Raw genomic sequence first — 12,408 nt, 5'->3', positions numbered from 1 at the left:
GAGGAAACAATGTCATATCCACTTTGATGTGGCGCTATTTCCTCTCCCCAGGTGCTGGCACATATTGGGCTATCATGCTCCAGCACACACACCCTTGCACTATAGGGCAAGGACGTTGACGTTCTGTCAAACATAGGCTTTTTACTGGAAGGATTCCTTCTATTACAAAAACTATGCCTCGACATAGTGTAATACTTTTCCTACTTTGAAGTGTGCTGTACAGTGCAGCACACTTGCAAAGTTGTGGAGACTTTTAAAATTTGCTCTACTAATACAGCTTTCTCGAGGAGGCGTAATGTTTTGGCAAAACTACCTGTCTACAGATGTAGGTAGGGATTTGTAACGAAATCCATGGTTTGTTGCATTGGAACACTCGTGGGACACCACCTTGACATAAAGTAGATCAAAGTAGACATAGTGCTGCTTTGTGTTACTTCAGATTCCCATTGAAGGTCGTGATTTGCATTGGAAATGTAATTCCAATATAGCACTCTGCACCTGGTTAGCATCACTCTTGTAAAGCAAACCGAGAACAAAGTGTTAGTAAATTTGTATCCAAGTCCTTAACATTAGAGCAATACAATCTCTTGGCGTGTTTTATGCATTAAGGCATTATGTGGGGCTCAATCCACAATCTTGTTTGTACTTGACTATGTGTTAGGTCCACAATCCTAATTTAAAGATCCTGGTTCATGAAATAGGTAAAGTAAAATTTAAAGACAGCAAAGTACATTGACAAGAGTGGAATATTCACTAGTATGAAGCATTGCACGGAATCTCAAATTTAGGGTTACAGGCCGAAAACGTGTTAAGGAAGTGGTCGTGCAAAATTCATTGAATGCTAACAAAAGTACGCCTACATAGTTCTGCATCAAGCTTTTTCTGGTCATTCCCATTCAGGAAAGAGTTGTAAAAGTACTCACAAAAATGTTTGGAGTAACTGAGTTTATACTGTGCGAATGGGAAGTGATTACTACCACATCTCTTGTGAGCGTAGGAAAAAGGGGTTCTCCTATGAGAAGAATAGTTTGCTTTGAAGAAAAAGTATCGAAATGGATAAGGAAATATATTTGCAAATGCAGATTTCTGGTATATTCAGGCAAGTGGACAACGTGCTTATTTCAGTGTCCTGCATACCCAGGTGTACACCTTCGATTTTTTTAATGAATGTCATCAAAGCTAGAATTCCATTTCAGATCATACAACATCTAGGATGTAGACTTCTATTTGCCAAAAGGCTGTGTAGATCAGTCCCAAAGGGAAGATAAACATTCTGAGGTCACAACTGCAACAAAAACAATTCTCTACTTCAACTTCGGACGCCATTTCCATCCACGTTTGATTTTGTTAGTTTGTTCCAATCTGAGTATATCTACATTAATCTAAGAGCAATTAAACGTACCTTTATTTATTAGGGATATATATATATATTTACCTTTAAATGCAAGTTTGCTGTTGTGAACGTGCCTGGACATAACTGATACCCTTTTATAAGCAATTCATGTTAAATTAAGATTTCACTAAATACATACCTTGTTTTTCTCAGCGCAGTATGTTCTTCCACTGCACTTCTGCACTGTTCCGCAGCAGATAACACTCTCCCCTAGCATTCAGGGCCGGACTGGCTACCGGGCAGTTGTGTGTTCTGCCGAGCTGGGGGCTAATTTCTCTGTGGTGTAGCATTGTCCTACTGTGATGTCACTTCCCCTTACTTTTCTGTCAGTGAAAGCCCCTCCCAACCTACATCACTCCCCTCCTGCTGCCGTTTAACACCTCCTGTAAGCAGGTAATACATTTTAATGACAAACTGCCCATTATTCATTTGCGAACGTGTGTCGGTATTCCACAAGCTGGAGTCCTGCTGCGTCCTTCACAGCCTTATGATTAGAACGAATGCGCCTTTAGTATGCATTCGATCAGCACGCAAGTCGTTGTAACAACTTGCCTTAAGGGACTGGATTTTGGAATAGGTTAATTTACTATTCCAACTCCAGAATAAACAACAGTAGGGAAAGTGTTTAAATCCAACACCACTCCACCAATGCGCCCCCGAGACAAGTCGGTATAACGACCTGCGTGCCGAACGAATGTGTACTAAAGATGCGTTAATTCTTTCGCCGGCACTTTACAGGGTACAGTGGGATTCTGGCTTTGGTCTGAAGGACGTTTCTCAGAAGAAAACATGAGATCTGAAAAAGACCTGTTATTTCGGGGTCTGAATGAAATTCCCCATTTCCGGTGTAATAAATGATGGTGCTCGTTGTGTGGTATTAGGATAGTTCTGGAAATGAGATTCTGTTCTCCCGTTATCCCAACACCAAATAAGGGACAACACATAATGATGCCCCAAGTATCCCCCTGCTCCTTTCCCAATGGTTTCAACACGTCTTCTGTTATCCACAAAGTAGAGAGAATGAAAAGGGGGGGCTCTTGGCCCCCCCGCCCGCATGGCGGCGCGGCGACCGCCCCCCTCTCCAGGCCTCTCGGTGGTGGGGGCGTGCCCTTCTGGGCGCGCCTCAGCACCGATTGGGTGGCGCCCTCCCTGACCCGGATGTCATCATAGGACTTCCGGGTCAGGGGGGCGGGCCGCAGGAGGGGCCCCGGGCCCCATAGGAATATAGAGGCAGGGAGCGCCCAGGAGACCCTCTTGTTCCTGGGCGCTCCCACGCAACCTGTCGTGCCCCGCGCTCGGGGGCCTCTTGTTTTGTTAATTTTCTCGATTTGTTTTGCAGGCTTCACGATCCGGGTGCTGGTTCCAGGGCTGCGGAGTTACACGCGCTTCGTGGCAGCATCGCGAGCGGAGTCCATCCGAGGCATCGCGCTGGAGCTGAGGTCACCGTGACACGGAGCGGCTGGGGAGCGGGTCGGAGAGCAATTTATTAGTCGGTCCGAGAAGAGGTATTTTGCGGGGGTGGGCGCTGCATCGGGGACCTGTGAGCCAGCCGGTAGTTTATTTTAGAAGAGACCGGCGCTTGGGTACACATGCGGACCCGGGCGGTATCGGCGGTGTAACAATTCCTTTGTTTTGGGCAGTACGAGGGATTTCCCGCCTTCACAGCGGCGCGGGAAGGATTACCGTTTGGTTTTAAAAATACCCCATTGGTGCTTTGTTTTTCTCCGCGCTTAGTGTAACAATCGGGCTGGGTTTGGTGCAGTTTACACGGGGAGGAAGCGAAGCAGGGTCGACCAGGGCAGGACCTGGATGGGAGACCCTTAATGAAAGTGGGCAATTTTGTGTAAATCAGTGAATCGACATTACAAAGAAGGGGTTATTTATTTTATCATAACTGTTCTTGGCTTAAATGAGTGTTATTGTGCAATTTGATGATCCAACGAATTTGGTGTTTTTGAAATCACAAAAAAGTTAACAGGGGGGGTTCAAGCCTCCAATAATTTCAATCTTGGTGTTCATAAATCTGCTCCTGCCTTATATTCCACGGTATTGATACAATCTTCTATTCCAGGCATTTAACGACATTATTGGTGCAATTCGCTCACAGAAGGGGACATAAGACGTCGTTGCTGATCCAATACCGGCTGGGTGCACGCAGGATTTATCGGTAAGAGGAGAGCGGGGGGCTAGCATTCCATAGCTTCTAGTTGCCGCCGGGTGGGTCTACGTTAGAGTTTACTCACCCCTGACAAACCAGATAAGCCGGGGCGTTGCGGTTGCTGTTGCATGGTGCTTACAGCCCCCTGTACATCCTCCAGCTGGTGAAGGTACAAGGCGCACGGTCTGTCAACATAAGGAGTGTAGGGCAGTGGCGTGCGAATCATGCCAGGGCAAAGGGGTGGTAAAAGGGGGTCTAGCATGGAGGCGATGATGCAGGCCATGATGCGTGAAATGGCTCAAATTAATAAAAAGTTGGGGAAGGTTGATGAACTAGAGGCCCGCATGAATGACAGATTTGCAGATCCCCCGGGCCCATCTGGTAGGCCAGTGCGGGAGAGAACGGCACCCTTGCCGAGGGGGGATTTCGTTACCCCACCCAAGAAATCCAGGGCTAAAAAGCCGAGGTTCAGTACCCCTGCCCCTGTACCTTTAGTACCGGTCCCGAATGTGCCTGTACCCGCGATACCAGTTTCACTTGCACCTCTGCCAGTGATCCCAGCGCCTGTGGCACCGGTGCCCCCTGCAGCTCCGGCCCCACCTGCAGCGCCTACCCCACCTGCGCCCGGGGGACCGGTACCAGTCCCGGGTGGGCCATCGTCACCGGCCCCATTGCCTAGTACGCCAGGTCCATCAGATATTCCTCCTGGGGTCCCAAATGTGCCAGCTGGTAACCCGGACCCAGTCCCGGTTGAGTTGGAATCCCAGATAGCGGCCTTATTTCCTTGGTTGCGTAAAGGGGGTGTGTGTCTTGCCTCATCTGATCATGCGGCGGAAGCGATTAAATTGGTAGAGAAGATTAAGGCTGCAACGGCGGCTGATAGTACTGCGGTGCCCGTATCTTCTTCATTTGCAGGTTCCAGTCCCGCCCAGCCGAACGGAGATAGTGTGCCATCGGCACAGGTGCCCGTAAATGGTAAGGAGGTGGCGCTGCCCCTCTTGGGGGACGGCGTAGTGCCATCCTGGAGCGAAAACTTGGGGCAACATGTGTCTCAGGCAGTGAAGGAATTGATTTGGGCGGGAAAGTATGTCTAAATTTTTTCCTTGTTATTAGACAATAGGGAGATGGAACAGGCTAAGTTATTAAAGGAATGGATGCATCCAAGTTAATGGAGGGCACAGTGCTCCAGGTTCAAGGTAGAGGAGACCTTGAAGAATTGGATCAGGGCGTTTGCCGTCCTTTCCGCTATCACGGCCGAGCGCCCCCCAAATGTGCAGGCAGCTATGTCTTGCTACATGAGTAGGATTGTGGGGTGGAGCGATCAGTATACCGGGGATGCCTGGAAGGAGTATGATGTTAATTTCAGGAAGGCCAAAGAGTTTGATACATCATTAACGTGGGACAGGGTGGATTCTATGTCATGGCACAAGCAGTTCTCAGGGGACACAGCCCCTACACAGGCTACCAGTGCTGTCAGGGTGTTCTCCGCCAGACCCCAACACCCCTTTCGGTCAAACCAGGGGAGTGAGGTCCCCGGGAAGAATAGGGGGGGGGGGTCAGAGAGAAAAGGAGTATGTTGGGACTTTAATAAATGCTCCTGCACAAGGCCTCAGGGCACCTGTAGATTTAGACATGCATGTGCAATCTGTGGTCACCCGTCCCACCCCGAGACAACATGTAGGAACAAGCAGGGTAACCACGGTCACAGGGGAAGGGGGAAGCCAGAGTAATTCAGTCCAGCCGGCCCCCCCCAACGCCAATAGACATTTTTGCAATGATCCCTTGGTTGAATAGATACCCTGATCGCACAGCGGCCACTCTACTTCAGGAAGGTTTTTCTCAAGGTTTTAGGATCCCAGCAATGGGTTACTCGGGTAGCCCACACTGCAGAAATCAACTTTCAGTAGCACAGAATCCAGAGGTGGTGGCCGCTAAGATTTCCAAAGAACTGTCGCTAGGCAGGATAGCTGGCCCCTTCCAGGAGGTGCCTGTCCCCAATTTTGTGTGTTCTCCTCTGGGAGTAGTACCCAAAAAAGAGAGAGGCCAGTTTAGACTGATCCACAACCTGTCGGCCCCGAGGGGGGCATCCTTGAATGATGCGATTGATGAAGGGATTTGTAGTGTGAAGTATGCCTCATTTGACCAGGCGGTTGATTTATTGCGTACTCTGGGTAGAGGAGCATTAATGGCGAAGTCTGACATTGAATCTGCTTTCCGTCTTCTCCCAGTACATCCATTGGACCACCACCTCTTAGGTTTCACTTTTGAGGGCAAGTTTTAGATGGACAAATGTATGCCCATGGGCTGCTCCATATCATGTGCATACTTTGAGACATTTAGCTCATTCCTAGAATGGGCTATGAGACAGGCGACGGGCCACCAGCAGGTCATGCATTACTTGGATGACTTCCTTTTCTTAGGTGCGGCGGACTCTCAGGAGTGTGCTTGGGCATTGCAGGAATTTTGTGTGCTCATGCGGGCTTTTGGGGTCCCACTGGCACCGGGTAAGACGGTTGGACCAGCCACTTGCTTGGAATTCCTTGGTATCGAAATTGACTCTGTTGAGGGATGCTTCAGGTTACCCAGGGACAAGGTGTCTAAGTTTAGGGCTGCTCTGCGTCAATGCCTAAGTAAGAGCAAGGTTTCCTTGCAGCAGCTGCAGGAAGTAGTCGGGCAACTGAACTTTGCACTGCGGGTCATCCCTATGGCCCGCCCATTCTCACGCTCTATTGCCCAGGATATGAAGGGATTGCGGGAGAAACATCACCGCACTAGGCTGTCATCTGAGGTGCGCCAGGATATGCATATATGGATGGCATTCCTGGAGGACTTTAATGGCAGGGTAGTGTGGTCAGGTCCCCCTGCTACATCAGCAGAGTTAGGCCTGTGGACAGACGCTGCTGGGAGTGTGGGCTTTGGTGCCATCCTTGGGAACAAATGGGTTGCCCAGCGGTGGCCGGAGGAATGGAGAGCATGGGGTCTGACCACCAACATTGGCTTCCTAGAACTTTTCCCAGTATGGGTGGCTTTAAAGGTCTGGCCAGTACACCTATGTAACCAATCAGTGGTGTTTTGGTCAGATAACATGACGGTGGTGGAATGTATAAACCAACACGGGGCTCGCTGTCCGTTTATACAACGTCTGATAAAAGAAATTGTGCTGCAATGCTTAAAGTGGAATGTAGTTTTCAGAGCCAAGCATGTCCCAGGCATCCTCAACAATGCAGCCGATTCCCTTTCTCGTTTTAAAATGCAGGTCTTCAGGGAACACCTTCCTGCAGCAGACCCCTCCCCAGCACACTTCCCGGCAGTACTTTGGCAGATTGGTGCCCCAGATTACAGGACCTCGTGGTTGCTAGCTTAGCCCCCAGGACCAGGACAGCATACGAAGGGGCGTTTTTGTCTTACTGTGTTTTCTTGGGTCAGGAATGGGAAGCTAAGTGGGCACAGGAGGCCAGTTTTGAGGCCTATTTAGAATGGATGCACACGGAAGGACGCACAGTGGCAGCGGCAAGCAGGCATAGGGCAGCTGTCTCCTTCTTTGCGCAGGCTAAGGGCATGCGAGACCCCACAAATACCTTTATAGTGCGCAAGGCTTTGAGGGGATGGCGCCGGTTACAGGGACACTCTGTAGATGCGAGAAGGCCCATAGGATTGGCTCGGTTGGCAGCATTACTGGGAGCATTGCACGAGGTCTGTAGCTCACAGTGGGAGGTCCTTTTGTTCAAGGCTGCATTTTCCCTGGCTTTCTATGGGGCCCTGAGGATTGGTGAACTGGTGGCGGGATCAAAAAAGGATAAGCTGGGCGGCCTGCAGTGGTCTAGTGTCAAGATCAGAGAGGATACTATGTGGGTGACAATTCAGAGGTCCAAAACAGATCAGGAATCTCAGGGTCACACCATAGTGCTCCACCGGGCCCGGGCCAACCCTTGCTGCCCGGTCTCTCACGTAGAGATTTTCCACAGGCAGCGGGGGGCACGGCGGGGGGTGCACTGTTGTGTCATGCTGATGGGACACCATTAACTAGGTACCAGTTTAGGAGAGTCCAGGAGTTAACAGTCAGGCAGGCAGGTTTGGATCCCAAAGAATTTGGCACCCACTCCTTTAGGATAGGGGCGGCAACTGAAGCAGCGTTGAGGGGTCTCTCAGCTGAAAATGTGAAGAGTATTGGGAGATGGACATCTGAGTGTTATAAACGTTATATACGAATTGACATGTTGTAACAAGTTGGTGCTCACGCTTGGTATGTTTTGGTTTTGCAGTTTCTCAAACCTGTGACGCAGGGGAGGAACTCGCCGCCGGGCGTCAGCGATCGGCACCATCACAGCACAAGCAACATGAAGAACACAGGACAAAGGTTATCTGGATTGTGGGACACTCTTATGTGAGGCGTGCTGAACGCGTTTTTCTTTCAGGAGACCGTAAGGAAAGGGCTGCGCGTAAGGGGTGTGTTATCTCATTCTTTGGGAGAGGGGGTCTGTGCCTCAGCCAGTTTAGGGTTTTTTTCCGGGGACTTTTAGCTCAGCAGCCCACCACCCCGTCAGTGGTGATACTTCACTTAGGGGAGAATGACCTGGCAAAACTAGGGAGGCGCATCCTTATTGAGGAGATCATCTCCACTGCGGGGTGGGTGGCCAAGACTTGCCCGGGTTGCACAGTAGTGTGGTCGCAACTTATTCCTCGGTGGCAGTGGCGAGGGGGGGACTCGGTCAGGGCTTTGAATCACTCGGTAAAGAGGATCAACACTCAGTTGGACAAACTATTTCGAGCCCCCCGGTTGCAGACAATTCCACATGGGTGTATCTGGGGCGAAAGGTTCTACCTGAAGGATGGGGTCCATTTAACGGAGGCAGGGAATGTCCTGTGGTCTAATAATCTCTGGGCTTGGTTGGAAGGATTTGCTGGGTGAACACGCTCCTGGGTGAATTCTTGAATAGGGGAGGCCAGATCGTCGGTTAACAATGCTGGCCTGTGGCGGTAAGGTCATGACCGGTGAGCAGCTAATTTTTAAGGTCTGAGGGGGCGGGCATCATCCCATGGAGGTTCCCGCCCAGGGGGAGGGGCCATTGGCACCTCCTAGAACTTCAGGGGCAAGGTAACTGGTGCTTCAAAGGGTCGCGGGTTGGAGTAGTCACGCTTTCCTTTGGCTGGTGGCCACCCCGCGCGCTCATACTCATGACGTCACCGGATGTCGCAGAGTAAGGGCCCTCCTTTAGTGGGTAAATGGAGTTCACGGCGTGGACCGGGTAATTTAACGGGCCTGGCTACGCATGCGCACATCGCTAGGTAAGGCGCAGCTTGTAGGACCTGACACCGGTTAGCGACCTTGCCATATGGCCAGAAATGTAATATACAAAAATCTAGATGAGGATGTTAGATTCGGTTAGGAAACAAAATGTATTAGAGTCTCTGTTAAGGTTAGGCTTTCACATTTGTTGACAACATTGTATCTAATGTCTTGTTGATTTTTGTATAAAACGTTTATCATGCAAATAAATTTTTTTTTATGATCTTATATCTTAATAAATACGGGCGGGGGGTTTCGTGACCCCCCGCCTTCCAAAAGTTAACCATGTTTCATGAGCCTGTGTCCTGGGTTTGGCGTGGTGAGTTTGAGGGAGGGGGGCGGCAGCCAGTCGGCGACCATGTTATTTAAAATGGATGAAGTCAGTTCACAGGTAATAATGGAAAAAAGCACAGTCATTCTACTATGTAGTGCTAATTAAACCAAAGCAAAAACGTAATCACAGATACAAACCACATTCATAAAAGTATATGAGCACATTTCTAGCTCCGTAAAACTATAACCAAGAAAAAAAATTAAACCAAAGCAAAAACATAATCACAGATACAAACCACACTCATAAAAGTATAATATGAGCACATTTCTAGCCCCGTAAAACTATAACCAAGAAAAGAATAGAAAAAGCAAGGGAAACGGTACTTTTACTTATGCTTTGTTTCCTTCTCTTCTATAACTGCACCATATTATTTTCTCCCCAAAATATTTTTCTAAAAAGCGTTGCATTCATGTTCATTTGGCGAAAAGGACATAAGGTTGGAAGGTATTCAAGTATTTCCTCTATCCACATTATCTTTTCCCACTGAGGAACAACTTGACTCTTCTCCAAATGCGTTTTCTTCTGCCAAGTTCAGGAGAAATATTTACTTTGTATTCCCAAATGAAAGTAATAAAGTAATAGCCTGCATCATGTAAAATGTGTTTATGTTAAAGGATTAAAGGCGGGGGCCCGACTGAGAGATTTTCTTACTAGGAAGGGCAAGCCTGAGGATTCCATTATGTCTTGGGAGAACATAATGGAAAAACATGGAAACGCCCAATCTAGGTCATGCAAAACCACATGTAATGACTGGGTGTGACCTCGTTTAGTCTTCCAACCACTTTTCTACAGCACTATTGGAGAGACCTGCATTACAGCATCAACATTGTATTGACTCAGACGTGATAAACCAATAAAGTTGTCCAAAATAGGTTTGTTATCTAAATGTATGTTTCATCTCCTGTGTTAAGTGTAATGCAAATGGTTTCCCTGTACAAACTGTGCTGAGAGGCCCTCGAGAATTCAGTCACTTGTCGTGACTTACAGATATATGAAGTAATATAAAAATCGATAGGAGACCCCTTAAATTTGAAGCACCCTTTTGCTTGATCTTCGCAGAGACTTATGTGAGTTCCAATAAATTTCAATTAGCAATAGCACTTCTTAAAGAAAAAACAACATTTTGCTCACACTCTTTTCTTTTACCTTAATATTATCAACATTTTATTAACTTTTTCATATCATCATTGTTCTTCTTTGTCCATCGGGATCCATCTGATCTCATAAAATAGAAATTGAAATTGAAATAAAAAACCATTTGGGCAAATCAAACACAAAAACTGATTGGAAGTGCGATTTTGATAATTTAAAAGTAATACAAATTGTTGCATTTTCATCTGCCTTCCTTTCTAATAAATCATTATAATTGATTATTTAGAGCTGATTCACTAACAAGTTCATCACTTCCTTGCATAAATTGTGCATGGTGTAAAAAGCCATAGAAATATGTGCCTTTAACATCAAAACCCAGCATTTTGGCCACAAACATTATTGCAAATCAAGAGCTGAGAACGTGTGCAAGGCCATGTGCCATGAGAAACAACTATTTATGAATCGAAATCCATCGCCACACTGGAGGAAGCGATTATGTGTCACAAGTAATTAAGACAAGGAGCTTTGACAAAATGAATCGGTCGCACCTTTTGCACCTAGTGACCTTGCTGATCATGGGCAGTTGGACAAAGTATTTAAAAAAAGTGCAACAACACAGTCGATATGCCATTTCTTAGGCACATGCCAGCGTGATGAAGTATGTGGGCGCATGAGCCACCATGCATTGATGTCTGCATCACCACGCATGTGCACATGTAATAAATGGATAGGTAAAGAAAAAGAACATGAAATTTAACTAGTGCGAAAATTATTATTAAGGGTAGAGGAACTGGTAGCAATGTACTGCCTGACCCATCCCAAAAACTTAAAATATTTCAAAAAAGGACAGTGTGGTAGAGGGAAAATGGAGGAACAGGTGGGCAGAACAACAGGGAGTGTGTGAATAAAATGAATAGAAAGCCAGGTGAAGATGGGGAGAAAGCATAAAAAAAGAATAGAACAACACAGGGGTAGAGGGGAGCAACACATGAGAGGTGGGAGAGTTTGGTGGGGAGAAGCCAACATGGAGAGAGTGTACACAAGGCAGTCACCAACATGAAGCACAAGGGGCGAGAAGCACATGAAGGGAAGAATTGGAATACAGAAGCACTCTTAGTGCTTAACCAAAAATAAAAAAGTAGTTACCATAAAGCAGAGGTCTTCAAACTGTGGGGCGCGCCCCCCGGGGGGGGGGGCGAGGAAACATCCCAGGGGGGGCGAGAGCTTCACAGAAAGATTTCCCCTTTATGTTTATTCTCGAGAATCATGGCCATCGAAAACAGGACTCTCTCTGATTGGGGGCAGCAGTCAGAACAAATAATAAATATGTGGAGGCTTCAACTTTGACCTTCCTTTAATCCGAGACAAAAGGCAGGAAATGGCAGCGAATTTCACTTTCACTCAAAATGAAACTTAAAAACATATGCTGCTTTGTGTGGTGCATCTTCCCAGGCCTTAGCTTTTCTTGCTGGTGCCTTTTGGCGTCCTTGCTGCTGCCTTTTACATGGGTTCATTGCACAGCTGTCTAGACATTTGAAGCGACTCATAGGTCAAATGTAAACATTTTCCTGCAGTATAATTTCCTTATTCCCCATCTTCTCTCTACTTCTGTTTTTTTACCACTGCCAAACATAAATTGAGTTTTGCCTCACTCCACAGCCCTTGTACAAACATAATCACTCAACAGGTGTTCACACTACTAGACAAGCTGACATTCTTTCAAACATACACACACATGTAAAGCATGCAACAGTTCCATGCACTGTACACGTACTTAAAACAGGGTAATGTTCACGAAACGTGGGTGGGTTTAAACACCACCAGATGGGTTTGGCTTCTGCAAATCTGCTGTGATGCAGGCATTTTCAGAGCTTGAGGCGAAATTACATTTGACCATTTTCCATAGTATTTTCCATAATACAGCATTTTCAGGTCATTTGTTGCAGTTTTACACCCATTGATGTTCATGTGTGATAGTGCTGTCAAGAAGCCTCCTGCACAGCCTTAATGTAGATTCGGCCCATTAAAACCTGACAGTTGCTTTCTATTCCTATCCCAGCTCTAGTCAAGTAGGTCATTTTTTTACCTGTACCACGGCCCAGGGTATCTATACTGCTATTACATGATAATACAAAATTAACATA

This window comes from Lissotriton helveticus, chromosome 2_1 (genome assembly GCF_964261635.1).
Source record: "Lissotriton helveticus chromosome 2_1, aLisHel1.1, whole genome shotgun sequence".
Classification (NCBI taxonomy): domain Eukaryota; kingdom Metazoa; phylum Chordata; class Amphibia; order Caudata; family Salamandridae; genus Lissotriton; species Lissotriton helveticus.
The sequence above is the reverse complement of the archived record's forward strand: the minus strand, read 5'-3'. Positions refer to the sequence as shown.